The sequence below is a fragment of the Mustela erminea genome, chromosome 1, assembly GCF_009829155.1.
Source record: "Mustela erminea isolate mMusErm1 chromosome 1, mMusErm1.Pri, whole genome shotgun sequence".
Taxonomy (NCBI): Eukaryota; Metazoa; Chordata; class Mammalia; order Carnivora; family Mustelidae; genus Mustela; species Mustela erminea.
The window spans coordinates 119,863,411-119,880,952 of NC_045614.1; the positions used below are offsets into that span (position 1 = coordinate 119,863,411).

Genomic DNA, 17,542 nt, shown 5'->3' on the forward strand with positions numbered 1-17,542 from the left:
TTTAAAGATAGGGACAGAAGTATCACTCATCCAGCAATTCATTTGACATGATACAGGGGACAGTCTTAAGTTTCTGTAGGAGAACTACACTCTTGTTCCACTAACGTCAAGGAGCTTATGATCATAATACTCATAGAGGTGTTTTGCATTTTACAAAATGCTATTGCATGTATGAATAAGGAAATAAGTAATAGGAGCATAAATTGAGAATAAAAGAAATCACCGATTGCTATGTAATAATACACTGAATGAATTGGACCAACAGTAAACACAGGGAGGGACATCACAGGAGAGAAGACCTGCTTCTGGTCAGAATAGGTACCAAACTCAAGTTAAATGGGACAGAGAAGGTCTGAAAGATAGCGAAGTGGGAGAACCAGATTATATTCTCTTACCAGAGAATATAAGCATTTTTTTTTTCAGATAACAAACTATATTTTGAACTTTCTATGTTCCAGGCAATGTGCCAGGAGCTGGATTTATAGCAGTAAAAAAAGACAGTCTCTACCCTTGCAGTAGGCAAGATGGACAATGTGTAAGTTAAAAAGTAAATAAACAAGATAATTAGATAATGCGATAAGTGCTGTGAAGGAAACTGACCGATGATGTGACAGGAAATTTTTTTTTTAGCTCTCCGTCGTGTGACACTCAGCATACAGCAAGCACTCAGTTAATTTAATTAAGCATGTGGTAACACAAAACTACACAATACTTCAGAATAAAAGACCCAATGACAAGTTCACCAACTCTTCTGCAAGTAGGATCCACCAAATGTAAACTTTGGCCAGCTGGCGACCCTCAAAATGCGATGGCTCTCTTCCTAACGCACTGTTCCCCCACAGCCTGAGCCAAACACACAATCAAATTAGAACAAAATAAAGAGGGCAGAAGAGTCAAATAGTGTGTAAGAAAAATGAATAAAACATTTTTATGTTATTGTTGAGGCAAAATTATGATTAAAATGGAAAATTCCTGATATATTCTCCAGTCAAGACTTTGGAAATGTATAAAATGATGTTGGAAAGACAAAGATTGGCTTCCTGAGGTCAGGATGCAACTTCCTGAAAAATGAGATAATCCAAATAAAATAACAGTCATATAATTAGAACTATGTGCCAAAAAACCAAGTCGACTGATTCCTTGTCATTTCTTCATTAAGTAAGACCATTTGATTTGCATTCCAGGTCACAGTTTTAGTGTTAGGCACGTTGCACCCCAGTCAGATATTTAGACCCCGTTTCCCCAGCATTAACCCTCTGAAGAGAATAGCTAGAGGCAGTGGACTCCTGTAAAGAACAGGGGCCGAAGGCAGCAAGATGTGCTCATAGGTTTACAGTATGGACATCGATGTGCTTCTCCCTTCTGCATTTCACGAGGATGATCCTCTCTCTAGGTGGAGTGATGCTGTCTTCCATGGCAATGGCAGGAAGATCATTACAAACGAAAGGAAAGAGAAAAAAACAAGATAATATTCATCAACTGGTATCCAAAATAGGATTTTTCATCAAGACAATACGTTTGAGAGCAGGATACGTAAAGAAAGAGCATATTCTATAATTTTGTAGAAAATCAAAAAGCAAGCCTATGGAGCTCAGATCATATATGCAGAAAACATAATCCTTTGATCTACTGGCAATGAGGCTCTGAGCCCCATATGACAAAGTGGAGGAAAATTCCCCAAAACCTTTCCTTCTGTTCTACAAGATTTTAGAAGGGCTAAAGAAAGTCCTCTCCCTTGCTGGCTAAATGCAGATGACAGAGCAGAGAACAAGAAGGTCTTAAGGCAGTGCTGTCCAACATAGCTTTCTGCGACGATGACACATTTTATGTGTGTGTTGTCCGATATGGTAATCACTAAATACATTTGACTCCCAAGCACTTGAGAGGTAGCTACAATAACTAAATTTTAACATTTTAATTAATTTAAATAACAAAGTGCGGCCAGTAGGGTGCCATATTGGATGGCACAACCTTGGTGGACAATGAAGGCCCATAAAGGAAGAGGTTTCTATCAACCCAGTGCCTAGAAGAGAGTCATCCAGGAGAACCTCATGATGTCCCTCAGACTGTGAGGTGAGTAAGAGACAAATATGTACTGTTCTAAGATCTGGAAGGCTGTTACAACAGCCTCCTACTAATAAGGTTCTTGCACTCAACCTTTTTTATAGATGGGAAAACCAGGATACAGAGGGATTGATTACCTTGCCCAAGGTCCGATGGCTACAAAATGATAGAACTAAGATAGTCAGGTGGTCTGACTAGAGGGTGCTCACCCAGTGCTCTCAGAATCGCTGCTACACTACAGTCCCACAGAATATATGTGTGTAAAAGAAAAGAAGCAGTTCATGGCCCAAACATCACTGCTTTACATTAAAAGATTACATTTGTAAATTTGCTAAATTACATAAACTCTTCGCCACATGAATCACAAGTAATCAAATCCTTAGACAGCCTTACCCATGACAAAGAGTGGGCATGCACATTTCTCACGCACACAAAACCTGCTGTCTGGTTTCTTTGGTAATGACAAGACACTCTGCCATAGGAACACAATGAAAATGAGTCAGTTGTGCCCAGACCGAAGGAACGAAGCGTTCTGTAAATATGAAACAGATGGGATTTCCGGAGCTGTTCTCGTGCATTTTAGCAGTTTTCAAGTGAGCTAGGTTTTAAAAACCCACTGCTTTTTCACCAGGATTTGAGTTGATTTGAACGAACAGCAGCTGTCCAGGCCTCTGAAATTGTCCTCAGCATTGCTCATTCACACTATCAGTCAGACAATGGATGTTCTCATCTCCCTTAATGCTTGATCTCCCTTAATGCTCATCTCCACTGGGGCACTGACTGAGAAATCAGACTTGGGAAAAAAAAAAACAAAAAAACATTATGACCTTACCATTTCTTTCCCTGGGGTCTCGTACATACTTGTGTATCTGCATATAATATGATAATGTTGTCTCACGTAGAGAGCGTTTATAAACATCTTTATGTACTTTCTCATAATAAAGATACTGTTTATCGAGTATCAACTTTTTAACAGGTAATTTATCTATATCATCATTCATAAGTCTAACAAAAGTGAGAACATATGATCCACATTCAGTATTAACAGTAAGTGCTCATACAGTCTTTGTAATGAGCCAGGAGCCTTCCCAAACAAATTCATGTAGCCATTCGGTCATCATAAAAAATAAATACAATAATCATCATCCCTGTTCCATAATCTAGAAATTGAGGTAAAAGGAAGTTAAAGAGTTTGCCTAATGTCACAGGACTGATGAGCAAAAGAGTCAGAACTTTCAAACTTCTGACTCCAGAAGCTATGACCTTCACCTCTTTGCTCTACCACCTCTCAGTTTACAACAGAGAGCACTTGCTTAAGATTACGAAGCTAATGCATGATGGAGCTGAGTTCAAAATCCAGTTCCATTAGATTCCAAATGCCAGCCTTCTCCCCTCTACCCCTCATCAGTGTTTCCCCAGACATCCCTTGTCCTCAGAAATCACTTTCATAGCTGGCTCAAGGAGGAGCCCACGCCCCAGCAGTCTGTCCTGAGACCTGGCAAACCATGGAAACAGAACGCTATGGGCCACAGGTCATTCCCACATGAGGGAACCTGAGAACCACTGCCGGGGCCCCAGAGGGCTTGCTCCTTTAGACTCCGAGCTCTTCCGCAGCAGGCTCCTGGCCCCCCGCCGAGGCAGTGCAGGCTGTTCCACGGAGCGCCAGGGGAGGAGACTTCGGTTGGGAGTAGCACAGTTTCATGGGCTCTCACCACGTCCAACTGTGTGAGTGAAGAAGGCAGGATGTGTCTGGACATGTGTCGTCTAAGTATTTGTGCCTACACCTTCCTGCCCTGTTCCCCTTCTCAGCCATAGGACTCGTCTGTTCCGTAGTTAGCCTCCACCCCGTCAACCCCTGGAGGGAACTTGCAGCTGACTGGCCATCTCCAGAGACGACAAGTCAGTCCCTGCCAGAGTCTGACAGGCCAGAGAGGAGCTGGTGGGGGGCGGGGGGTGGGGAATGGAGGGGAGTGGGGGGAGGGGGAGGTACTGGGCACCTCTGGGTACCAGGCTCTGGGTTCCAGGACAGAAGGAGCAAAGGGGGAGAGAGCAGTCACCCAACCGCCAGCACCAGCCCAAGGAAGGACTCAAGATATTAAAATACAATCTTTGACTTGACTTAGCCACTGAATCTGCATGCGTGTGGATGTGAATGCTACCACTTCCAGCTACCTACCCTCTGGTCGCTTTTATGGCCCTGTTCTTCCTCACCCTCCTGGGGTTGGTTTGGGGTTTTCTGGGTACTTGTCTGGCCATAACCTGAGCACTGGGATATCTCCAGGTGTGTCTAATGTCGGAGGACGTGAATGGTGGGAACAACAGTGCTCACAAGGAAGAAGCAGATGGATGAGGCCAGGTGAGAAATCAGAGGTGTCCAAGGACGAGCTATACCAACAGGAAGTAGCAGGGAAAAGTGATTTTGAAAAATAAAACAAAACAAAACCAAAAAATTGACTCAGAATTAGGAAACGGAGCCCTTTACGCCTCACTCTTTTACTTGGCAGCTTTTTGGCCCTGAGCAAGTCAAGAACGTTTCCTCCATGTGTATTCCCTCACCTCTAAAGAGTGGGCCGGATTATCTAACCTCTTGGTTCTCTGCCCATTCTAATATTCTAGTTTTTTAAAGGCACATTCCATTAACTATGAGGCGCTGATAACAACTGAAGAAATTCAAGTGCATTATAAATTTAAAGAACAGACGGGAAAATTTCAACAGAGAGCTCGGTAGGTCCTTCCCCAAAGTACAAATAACTACCGCAGAATGAGATAGCCAGTCAGGCCCGATCACGTCATCTCCCTTGAGGCACAACAACCTCAATCTTGGCCTCTCCAAATTCCCACCCACTCCCAGGGCAACATCTGACCTGGATTACAAGGGAGACTTGGAATTTGCAACCTTATTACCTAGTAATGTGGCTAACCATTTCCAGAAATATAAATATCAAGCACAGCATGACAGGTCAGAGTTGAGTCAGCAGGAAGAGCAGCACACAATGGCTGGTGAGGGCCACGGTGAGCTTCCACTCAGAAACCTGAAGCTTCTTGCCTATCTCTCCCCTTCACCAGGCCACGCATGGATTCAGGCAGAAAGCTCTGTGAGCCTGCGCTCAGTTAAAATGAATCGGACCAACCCTGTGTGACCAACACCCACAACCCTTTGAGAAGACTCAAACGCCCAGAGGAAAGCCCTGGCTTGAAAGCACGGGTTTCAGGGTTTAGAAGGGCACTGAGCAATGACTGAGGACACACCCATATTTCGTAGGGGAGAAAGAGCCTTGGACATCCAGAAATAGACGTGTCACTAAGATTTGATAGATTTATTATCAGTTATGCTAAGTCTGGACTCTTTCCCGGTTCAGAGTTTTGGAGCATTGCTGGCGGTATCTTTGTCACATACACAGGAACCAGAATTCCTGAATCATAACGACTAATTTCCCTCCTTCTAAAACGTTTCCATGTTTAAAAAAAAAAAAAAAAAAATTCTTTTGAGCCTCACCACAAACAAACAAAAACCCTGTGTAGTCGGTATTATAATTCTCTTTCAGGGATGAGAAAACAGGCCAAAATTACACGGCTAGGAAATGACAGAGCCACGATTTGAATGGAAGCCTTATGTTTCCATGCCCCAGATTCCCTCTGCCATCCCGTAGCTGTTCCCACAAAAAGTGTGTAGCCCAGGTAACAGAGCAAAGAACACAAGAGACTGTAAAATGATACACCAACGTCAACATATATCTAGAACACCCTATCTGGCCAAACCAGTTTGCTGTCTGCACCCATTCTTATGAGGAAGAACTAGTTTTTAAGTACCCTGACATCAACCCTGTTATTATCTGCCATCGTGGTAGACTCTCACATAGTAAGCAAGGCGAATGAATACCCACCCACTGGGTTTTATCTCATCCCCCCACGGCAAACTCTAAAATTCCTGCTACAAAGTCACCCACTGCCTGTTAAAATGTTCTTTAAGCTTGTAATAGTTATTGACATCTATACTATTGAAGAAAGGGTCTGAGACCTGCACAGTTGATAGGAAAGATAAATAACAGGTTCCCAGGGACCAGATATTGGGGGTAAGAGCTGCCCAAGCAAGAGGAGAGACAACAAAGACTGGGAGTGGGAAGGTGGGGTGCCCGGGGAGGATACTAATATTCACTGACTTCTATTTAGAGGTCAGTCTTGCTGTTTGATGCTTACTCATTATCTAATTTTACCATCATGACAGTCCTATGAAACTGATATCAATCCCATATTACAGATGAGTGAGCTGAGTCTCAAAGTCGGTCTCCCCTATTCCACACTTTCTCTTGGGCCAATCCTTCAATTTTCATACCTTAAGTTATTTTCTACAGTAGCAATTAAATCCCACACACCACCCATGTGTAATGTGCTGGGTAACATTGGAATGTCTTGCTTTATAGGTTGAAATGGAGAGAGTGAGACCAAAAGATCTAGTTGAGTCTAAGGAAGGAGGAAACTATACCTCATCTCACCAATATTTTAAGCTTTTCTGAAGCTATGCAGAAGTGTGACTGTAAGACACAGCTCTGTGCTGTCATTACTAGTGAATTTTCATGCAGATTGAAACTCTTCATGACAGGGAATGAAAAGATGTAACCCCACAGCATTTGAAGCATGAAGGCACATGTTCCATATAAAAGTGTGTGTGGGTGAGAGAAGAGAGAAAGAAAGAAGAGACAGAAAAAGAGGAAAGAGAAAAGTAGGAGGAGTTGGCTAAGAAGAGAAATGACAATGTTGGTAACCAACCAAAAGGTTAACAACACACATCTGAAGGCAGGGAGATGAGTCGTCAGGTTGTTGCGGCTGACTTCATTCCTTCACAGTTATACAGAGAAAAAGATGTATTGTATGTGCAACTACAATGAGGTAAGAAAAAAACAAATGTTAATTGCAGCTAGGGTCTCACTGAAGGGAGAAGTAGACCAAAAGGTATGGTATTTTTAACAATACAGAGTCCTAGGGTAGGGGGTATAAGGATCACAGTTTGATAACATGAGAAATGTTACAAATGTTGTACTTTAGAAAGAAAATACCGGTCTTCTCTCTTGGACTGAGAAGCAAGGGAGAGCTCTGCTTAGGTGAGATTACCCAGATAAAGGTACAGAAGTAGATCTGTGCCTATGCCAAAAAAGGGGGGGGGGCTTAAAACTTCCAAAAGCATATACTTTATTATTTCATTCATTTTTAAATAATATCTTAATAGACGTAAAGATAGAAGTGGCTTTGTGTGGGAATAGTATAGATTTTCTGAACACATCTCACTATATAATCTATTAAGAGATTTTTATTAAGTACGTGTTATTTGCTTAACATTTTTCTATGCCCTGATCTAATCATTCCTAAATATTTGTCCCAGAACCCACTCAACCAATATTGATGTATAAGAGGGTACTTGGTGCTCCACTCTTAAGCAGCATCATTGTATTCTAGAAAAGGAGTCCCCCCACCAATGACAGGGAAGACACGTTTTTACTTCTTAAGCCACTGAGAAAAATAATCCACCAGCTTCGATGTGCAACACAAATTACAATCAGAAAACAAAAATAAATAAAACAGAAACACTGTAATGAAGAGCTGTAACATTTGCTCTGTTTCCTTACTTCCTACTGGTTTGTGCCAATAAAGAGAAACGGATGACTGAATTCAGAGTATTTTATTAAATTAAAATTCCTTGGAACCAAAAAATTATTCTCTTGATTATGGTGTACATTACCATAAAAGATAAAGCCTAAGAGCCAGTTTCTAGTCCACAGTTGATTTAGAATCCAGAGGATTCTAAGAAAATAAAAGTTATCATTGAATGCTTTTCATTTCCCTGTGGTCACATATTTCTAATGAGTTCAATTTGGGGCTCTATCTACTTTTTTTCAGCATTGTACACCTGGGAGTTCTGCCACAAAATTATTTACAGTGGGGAGCCTCAAAATTACTTCACTGTTCAAAACTTGAGTGGCTGTTTAAATGTACTCTGGGTAAGAATGTCTTTCAGCATGTAATACAATGTCTTGGGCTTAGTAGGTATTTGATAAAGGTGTTAAATTAAATGAAATCGTTGATTTCAGTGACACCTACCTCAATTATTTACTGGGCTATGCTGAGATCTCAGGCCCTAAAAGAAATTAGAAATGCATAGTAAACCATGGCAGTATTTAATATGACAGGAGCCTAAGTTAAATTAACTTAATAAATGAGGAAATTACCAATACACAATGTATAAGGAAAAGTAGAAAAAAGAAAACATGGAAAGGTCAGAGATATCACTAGTTCTCAGGAACTGGAAGCAGAACCTCCAATAATGCCAATTCTCTCTTAACTCTCCATTTCTGCTTCTCTCGGTGCAGACTTCATCTCTCTGGCCTCACACAGACTTCCTCCACGTGGAAAGAAACATGGATATTGCCAATCAAGAACTTGTCCTCCTATAGCTCCTAACCCCAGAAAAGGTTAACTCCTCCCAGTTTTAGTAAGAAACAACCCAAGGAAGTTATCTGATTGGCCCAACTGGATTCAAGTGTCTGCCCATCAACCAATCAGCAGTGTCTGGAGGAGCAGCTGTTCCTCCTGCATCCCGACAATTAGAGCAATGAAAAGGACAGTAACCAAAAGCATGGTTTTGCTAAGAGAGGAGAAGAGGAGTGGTGCTGCACAAAGTAGCAGGTGCTCACAGCAGATAAAAACTGACAATTGAAACAGTGATGATTCCCACAAACAGGTCATTTTTACCGATAGGTATCTTTGTTATTACTAGAATAATAAAACGGCGATGTGAGTTTAAGTCCGCCGTGGGTTATAAGTGGAACTAATATGTTTATAGGTCTTTTAAAAAAAAGTATTAAGATATCATCAGAGTACAATAAACTACACATATTTAAAATGTAGACTGTGAAACATTTTGACATATATATACAACCTTGTAACTGTCACAATCAAGAAAAAGAACCCACTCATTAGCTCCAAAAGTTTCCTCCAGCACCTTTCCAGTCCCTGTCTTACCTACCTCCCAATTCCCCTCACATCTCAATTCCACCAATGATCTCTTTCTCTGTCTCTGTAGTTTGCAGTTTTGGGAGTTTTTCTACAAATGGAGTCATACAATATGTATTTTCGTGTATGATTTCACTCAACATAATTATTTTTAGAGGCATCGATATTGTACTATGTACCAATACTTAATTCCTTTTTATTGCTTAGTAGGAATCCATTGCCTACAGACTGATTTGTGCCCCGCCCCTCCCCCACCTTCCCCACCAAATTCACAGGTTGAAGCCCCAAACCTCCAATACTTCCGAATGTGACTGTATATGGAGACAGGGCTTTAGAGAGATAATGAAGTTAACATAGGGTCGTTACATTGGTTCCTGATCCCAAATTACTGAGGTCCTTACAAGAAGAGAAGATTAGGATTTACTGACACAACAGTTTGTTGTGCGCAAACAGGGGAAAGACCATGAAAGGACAAGAATAGAAAGTGACCACATATAAGCCAAGAAGATAAACTAAACCTGTCAAAACCTTGATTTTAGATTTCTAGCTTCCTCAGCTATGAGAAAACAGATTCCTGTTGCTTAAGGCACCCAGTCTGTAACATTTTGTTATGGCAGTCCTAACAAATTAATACATTTGGTTTACCATAGTCTGTTAATTTGTTATTCTGTTGATGGGCATTTGGGTTGTTTCTAGCTTGGGGTGTTTACAAATGAAGTTACCATATAAATTCATGTATAAATCTTTGTATAGACATAAGCTATTATTTCTGTTGGATAAATACCTAATATTTAGGCTTGGGTCATCCGGTGAGTGTTATAATAAACTGGCAAACGTTTTTTTCAAAAGTGGTTGTATTATTTTACATTCAATATTTTATACTATTTTATATACAACAGTATGGGAGGGTTCCAGTTGCTCCATGTCTTTGCCAGATTTTAGTAATAACCAATCCTTTTAAATTTAGACATCCTAATAGGTATACAGTGGCTCCTTGTTGTGGTTCTAATTCGCATTTTCCTAACGACTAGTGACTCAGAACATTTTTGGCATGCTTACTTACCATTGCTGCATCTCCTCTGATGAAGTATGTATTAAAGTTCTTACTTTTTATTGGCATGGTAATTTTTTATTGGATACCTGACACTATAATTTTTACCTTTTTAAGGACTGATTATTTTTGTATTCCTACAAATATTTTTGGGTTTTGTTTTAGGGCATAGGTAAATTACATGGAAAAAGTTCAAGTCCTTTTGGATCTTGCTTTAAATTCTGTGATGTGGGCCTAGAGGGGCACTTTCTCTAGGGCTATTTTGCCCCACTATTGAGGCAAATCCCTTCTGAGTACTCTTCTGGATGTTCCGTATACTGTGACGTTTCTCTATTCTGTTGGGAAGAAATAGAAACTATCCTCAGTCCTGCCTGCTTCAGCCCCAGGGAAGGTTTCTTCTAATTCTTTGGAATCTTTCCTCAAACGAAGGTCACTTCCTCACAGGCCAGCATGAGTCAGTCAGTCAGCACTCAAGGACATACAGCAGGGGAACTCTGCTGCTCTCCAGAGTTCTATCCGCTCTGGTACTATCTCTTAAAAGCCGGCCGCTTTGGCCTCCTCACACGTCCAGCTCTGTCTCCTCAACCCAGAGAAGCTGTCAGGCATCTCCTGGGTTCTCCCTCCTTGTAACTGGCAATTCTCCCCAGGCAATAAGCTGGAGCCATGATAGGTCTCACCTCACTTATCTTCTGTCTCTCAGGGATCACTGAACCTTGTAGCCTGATCATTCAAGATCTTGAAAATCATTTAAATATTTGGAGGGTTTTTATTTTTTAATTGCTTCGGTTCAGAAAATAAACCCAATCCTGTTATTCCATTTTTTTCTGGAAGTGGAAGTCTATCATTTTTTTCATTATTTATGTATATATTTACATATGGAAAGTTATTTGTAATATAATTAGAAGACTTTTATATCTGCCTGGAATCCAAGGTCTCTGTCATATGAAATTTCTATACTAGTTAAAACAAAGATTGGCAAACATCCTGAAAAAAGCCAGAGAATAAATATTTTAGACTTTGTGGGTCATATATGATCTCTGTTATTCTTAAAAACAAACAAAAACAAAAAAAAAACAAAACTTTAAAGATGTAAAAGATTGTAAAACTCTTCTCATGGGCTGTGTAAAAATAAGCCATGAGCTGGATTTGACCCATAGGACATCGTTTGTTGTCCTCTGAATTAGGATAATGTAGCCTCTGTAAAAACAAGCTTAAAGTCTCACTATATTAATAGAGTGAATAGAGTGAATTATTTATTTTTCATGCATATCCAAAATAGGTATTCTTGATTATCAGGCATCTACTTTTCCTGTCCAAGTCATGATTCAGGGACTTCGCTACCTTGTATCTCATACCTCCTTCATTTTCCTCACCAGTCTTCCAAGATCACCATCACAGCAGAAAGAATACGGAGGACAGCATGAGGGAGGTTCCTGTGAGCAAGTCCTGCTGGGTATACATAACTTCTAACCATCCTTCATTATTCAGAATTCATTCATCTAAGCACGTCTAACTGCAAGAGAGGCTGGGAAACCTAGTTTTACTGTGTAACCAGGAAGAAAAGGAAATGGGCTTGGGTAACAGCTAATCTTCATTATAATGCCCAGTGGATTTCAGTAGTCATGCCCCAATTATCCAAAGTATACACGGCCTCTACCAGAACATTATTCAACCTGTTGGTACCATGCATAATATGCCAGATGATGAGTTTCCATAGCTCCTATGATAATTACAGCCCATTATGCTTTCATCTTTCTCTGAGTTCCCAGCTCCTCAGCACAGTATTAGCATTCCTTCAGGAGTGATCATGACACACCCAGTCTTGGAGGCTCCACCCTCCCTTTCTCACAACCCTGTCACTGTGTGAAAGAAGCCAATGCAAATGTGACTCCAGTCAAGCTCATGCTTTAAATTAATGGCAGGATTTCTAAAAGAATTTCAAATCTCCTTCCCACGGTGATTTTTCCATCCTATCCTGTTGCCTCTCCCGAAAGTATTGATAGCCACGAACTGGTCTGTGTTGTCTTCAAGGAAAGAAGTCGTGTCTTACTAATAATCTTATTGCTGGTGTCCAGAACAGAGCTGAGGGCTTAAAAAGATTTTCTGTATAAATTTAGTGTCTAACAGTGATTGTTATGCTAGTCTACACTTTGGGAGTCAGTCACCATTCCCTAAGTTTAAATTCCCTAAAAGTTTTCTCACCTCCACCAGGGACCTTCCTGTAATGCACCTTGTTATCAGCTGTGAATTGTTCAGGTGTATAACTCTATTAGCACACATTATTAAAACAGTGAGTATTTCAATTTAACTCAAGTACCGAGGGCATGAAAATAAATAGCATTTCATTTGTTAATGTACTTTAGAAAGGAACTGTGGTGATAGCAAGGGGTATCTTGAGAGCTGAAGATAAGTAAGACTGACTTAACCCGACCCCACCCCAGAACACATACCCCACCCCCACCCCAGGCAACTTTGTAAGACAGTCCAAAGCCCTCTCCAAATTTCTGCCAATTCACAAGAATTTGTGTTCTTATGCCACCCCCGCCCCAGGTTCCTAGGTCCAGTTGCAGCACACAGTCTCTACTCCACGCCAACTATGTGGCACGAAGTCCCCTCACTACTCCACACATGCCCTTTAATATGCCAGGTCCTCTCAGAGGTGCATCTCCCTTAAGGCGGAGGAGCTGATGGCCCTTTCAACTGCAGAGGCTCTCAGCTGCACAGAGTCCCTTCTAAGAGCCTGCCTCTGTTTGCTCTGGGCTCTTCTTCCCTTTCCCAGAAAGAAGGTTTTCCAAACTATGTCACTTCAGGCCTCTGAGGATCTGGCTTCAATGATATCAAGCACTCCTAGATACTTTAGCAGACAGGCTGGTAGCTTCAGGAGGCAAAAATCACTGACTTGGGGTGTCCGGGGGGCTCAGTCAGTTAAGCATCTGCCTTTGGCTCAGGTCATGATCTCAGGGTCCTGGAATTGAGTACCAGGTCAGGCTTTCTGCTCAGCGAGGAGTCTGCTTCTCCCTCTCCCTCTGTGCTCACACTCTATCTCAAATAAATAAATAAAATCTTGAAAAAGAAAGAAACAAAGATAGAAAGAGAAAGAAGGAAACAAACAACCAAACAACCAAACAACCAACCTACCGACATGACCTAGGGTCTACCCCAGGCCTCCTTGCTGGCTCCCCTTTCTCTTCCTTTCCATCATTGATTTATGACCTCTTTCTCTCTCTTTCTCTCTTTTTTTTTTTTTTCCTTCTAAGGGGTGGAGGATCCTTCCCTAATCTAACAGTTAGAATCTCTTATTCTTTAAGCATGGCCCTAAGGCTTCCATTTCCAACCCAAGCAGCTTATAAACATATTTCTTCCAAACAAATTCTTCATTACTCACTACACAAACATTGGCTAAGAAGCTATAGGCTGTACAGTTCAGTCCTGCGTTATAAGGAGGGCATGATCCTCAGAGTCAGACCAGGTTCAATTCTGGCTGTGACCTTTCTAGCCAGATGACTGTGGACAAGAGCCTCAGTATCTTTGTCACAAAATGAGGCAGTTGGACATGTACTGAATTGCGAGCCTCAGTATCTTTGTCACAAAATGAGGCAGTTGGACATGTACTGAATTGCGAGCTCCTTCGGGGCTGGGTTCTGTGTTACTCACTGGCATACAGTAAGTGCTCAATTATTATCTGTTGCCTGATTGACTTTAAAATAGAAGTAATTTTAAAGAATAAATAAAAAATAGGGATGCCTGGGTGGCTCAGTCAGTTAAGTGTCTGCCTTCAGATCAGGTCATGTTCCCAGGGTCCTGGGATAGAGTCCCACATCAGGCTCCCTGCTCAGCGGGGAGCCTGTTTCTCCCTCTGCCTGGCTCTGGCTCCATCTCTCTCTGATAAATAAAATCTAGAGATAGATAGATAGATGGACAGATAGATAAAATAAAATAAAATAAAATAAAATACCACATCACAAATGTGATATGATTAAATGTATAATAAGAGACATATAAAAATCCCAAAAAGTACTTAGTGAATGAAGCCAGTGCCCAGCCTCAAGTATCTCATATGAAACATTCTTATATGGGAATAGTCTAGTTAAAGAGAAACTGAATAAAGTAAAAAACTCTAAAGGAGAGACATGTGGGTGGTGCAGTTGAGCGTCAAACTCTTAGTTTCAGCTCAGGTCATGATCTCAGAGTCCTGAAATTGAGCCCAGTGTTGAGCTTCATGCTCAGCAGGGAGTTGGGAGTCTGCTTGAGATTCTCTCTCTTCTTCTCCTTCAATCCCTACCCCCAAACCCTGCTCATGTTCTCTCTCTCAAAATAAATCTTTAAAGAAAAGAAAAGAAAGAAAAAACCATAAGACACAAAAAGACAATAGAGATAAAGGCTGAACATTTCCTGCAAATCTCTTTTATAACAAAATGTCTATCTCCTAAGAAATTCTGAGATAATTTAATGCCATCTCCTGAAGTATCAATTAGTAGGTCTAAACTTGACTGAAACTAGGCAACACAATCAAAAGAATACAATGGCTTTGTTTTTGAAACAAAATCCCCCATAAAATTTGGTATCCAAATAATAGTATTATTTTCTTAATTTGTCAAAAAATTATTTAACAGCTTTTTAAAAATTTAAAATGTTGTAAAACACACGTACATGTATATATTCATTTTAAGTCTTCCTGCACCTGTCTCCATCTCCCAGTGGTGGTAGATGCCTTATGCTTGGAGGAAGTCTGCCATTTTTCTTAGGAAAACACCTTAATGAGAATTTTGGGTATGCTTATGAGAAGACAGCTGACACCCAGGGACAGAAGTTGAACCAGGAGAGCTAAATCCAGTAGAAAGAACAGGAGACAAAGATGGTTATGATGTTAATTGGGGGCTGACTCTGACTTTGAGTCCTGATGTTTTAAGGGGAAAATACATGAAGAAGGTGACTTTTGCCTGAGCTACCAAGCACCCCTAAGAACACAGTGTTAGCCTAAGGCTTACCGACGGAGATGGGCACTACACGAGCCTATAAAATGCTACAAGAGCTTGGGGAGCAGAGGTGTCTTAGATCTACTTTTTGGTTTTTCTGTGCTGTATATCCTCCTTGGTCCCTGAAAACCTTTAGTTCAGTACATTAAATACAACAGGGGCAAGAAAGCCCTTGGTCCACACTTGGGACAAGGAAGGACAGGAAAGAACATCTTTATGAGATGTTAAGAGGTGACCTAGAGCAAAGCTTCCTGAACTTTAATGTGGGGGAAAATCCCTGGATGGTTCACTGAAATGCAGGTTCTAATTCAGAAGGGTGGAGTGGGGCTGGAAAATGTCCACCTACTTGTGGGAGCAGGGCACAGGGTGAGTAAGAAGAACCTTTAGAATGGAGTGTGGACAGCAGTTCACAGGCGTGGGGAGGGTAGGGAGTGGGAGACCGTGACAAGGGATGATCAGGACAAGAAAGCACTCTCCAGGGACCCTCAGATATTCAATAAGGAATTAAATTTCCTTCAGAAGGGGAGTCAGTGTTGAAAACCTGGCACCGAGATTACATAAGGCTTTTTCATAATTTTTTTTTAACTTTAGTGCCTGCTACTGATTGTGCACAGATCAGCAGACATCAAAACACAAACGGCAACAAACACAACATAAATAGAAAAAATATACTTTGTTTTGTAGCTTGGGTTATTATCATGATTTTATAATGCAGGCATATAAAATAGTCATCTTTCCTGACTTTGAAATTGTTCGTAGCTTGTCTAATGGAATCGAGCTCATCACCATAATATTATATTCCATAAACTGCATTAAAAACTCCCAAATATTCTGCACCCAGAAAGCACTGTACCATTTCAGGTCATGGTAGGCATTTACATTCTTAGGGACTGCAGAGTTTTAATGCGTTCACAATTTCTTCTCTGAGAGTTTGGTTGGCATGTTTAATTATAAACACTATAAATTAATTTCATGTGGGTTTCCTTAAGTAATATAACAAAGAGGTTTAAAACTTCATGTGCTAACCTAGACCGATCCTCCCACATTTATCACTAAGAAGAAAAGCACCAACCTTGACACACCAACACCACGGAAAGTCATTCCCATTCTGCACCATCAGCACTGGTCCTGAAACCAATCCCAGGGCCCTGATTAAGTCAGTGACCAATCCCCTGTGAAAAGAAACACACACCAAAGATGAATGTCTATCTCTGGAAGAAAATGTGGACATCACATCAATATCCTGCAGTATGTGCTGCCAAAAACAATTACAGAGTTTTTGAAAAATCAGGCATATAATTTGTTGTTTATTGTGCAATCGGCTATTTTCTATACAAATATAAATTGTTGGACCAACTGCTCATCATTAAGTTGATACATTTGGGATAGAATTAACCATTTTAAATAAAAACAGAATCCTAATTGTCAAAACCCTTAAAGGTCAACTAATTCAAGCCCACAGTTGATGCTTGAATGCCATTTTCACAGGTAGCCACGGAGCTTGTGGCCTGTCACTTCCAATAATGGGTGGTCTTGTCTATTCTGGGAGAGTTCTGACTGTGAGAACCTAAGTAGAAGCAAAATCTGTTTTCCTGTGTCTTTTATGCAATGGTTTTAGTTTTATTCCTTGGACCCATGAAACAATCTAATCTCTCTTTCACATGACAGCATTTCAGATATTTCAAAATGCTGTATTTTTTTCTGCCTTTTAGTTTTCTCTTTCACTTTGTAAATAGCTCCTCTTAAGGTCATTAACTGCGCTTGAAGTGGCATTGTGTCAAATCCTTTGTAATCCTAAATGTACCATTGGGATGGATAAAGTAAGTCTAAACAAGAGACTTCTTAAGGTATTAACAGATGTACATTCTATATGCAAACACTGGGTTAAAAAGTCAAATAGACTTCTTTGTTACAGGAATTTAGAGTCTTTAATATGCTGGTAGGCATATGAAACTCTAAGAGGAAATAATGTAAAGTATTTCCCAAACAAAAATTTTTTAACAGTAACATAGGGAAAGCACATGGATTTACAAGTTGGATTATCCTGAGTCCTATAAGCAACATTAGCACTTCCTATGTGACCTTGGGGAAATTCCTTAACCTCTCAAAGATTCAGGTTTCTTCTTTTGAGAAATTCCAATAATAACTCCTATCTCTACGTTTGTGGAGAGAACTATAGATAAGGTAACATATCTTACACCATGTCTAGCCCATAGTTAGTGCTCAAAAGATGGTAGTAATTTTTATATTCTTAGATTATGCCAATGAATTACAACCTCTTTCCAAATTAATCATATCAAATATAACTATTTCCAAATGTAAAAATAAAGGAAATTCCTCTGAGTGTTTGCATTATATTCTTACTTCATCCTTCCTTAAAGGAAACACTCCCAGATATTCCCGCCTCCTCAAAGCAGTAAAATAAATGTGGTTGCAAAACATGCTG

The 17,542-nt window shown here is 40.5% G+C and overlaps 1 long non-coding RNA gene across 1 annotated transcript; it reads right to left on the reverse strand.

Annotated features, from left to right (window-relative positions):
* Nucleotides 1–659: 659 nt before the first annotated feature.
* Nucleotides 660–16,264, reverse strand: LOC116588906. Its single transcript, XR_004285123.1, has 3 exons — nt 16,169–16,264; nt 8,158–8,194; nt 660–1,408 (listed from the first exon to the last, which is right to left on the reverse strand). It is a non-coding gene; the product is annotated as an uncharacterized LOC116588906 (long non-coding RNA).
* Between the last annotated feature and the right edge of the window lie 1,278 nt (nt 16,265–17,542).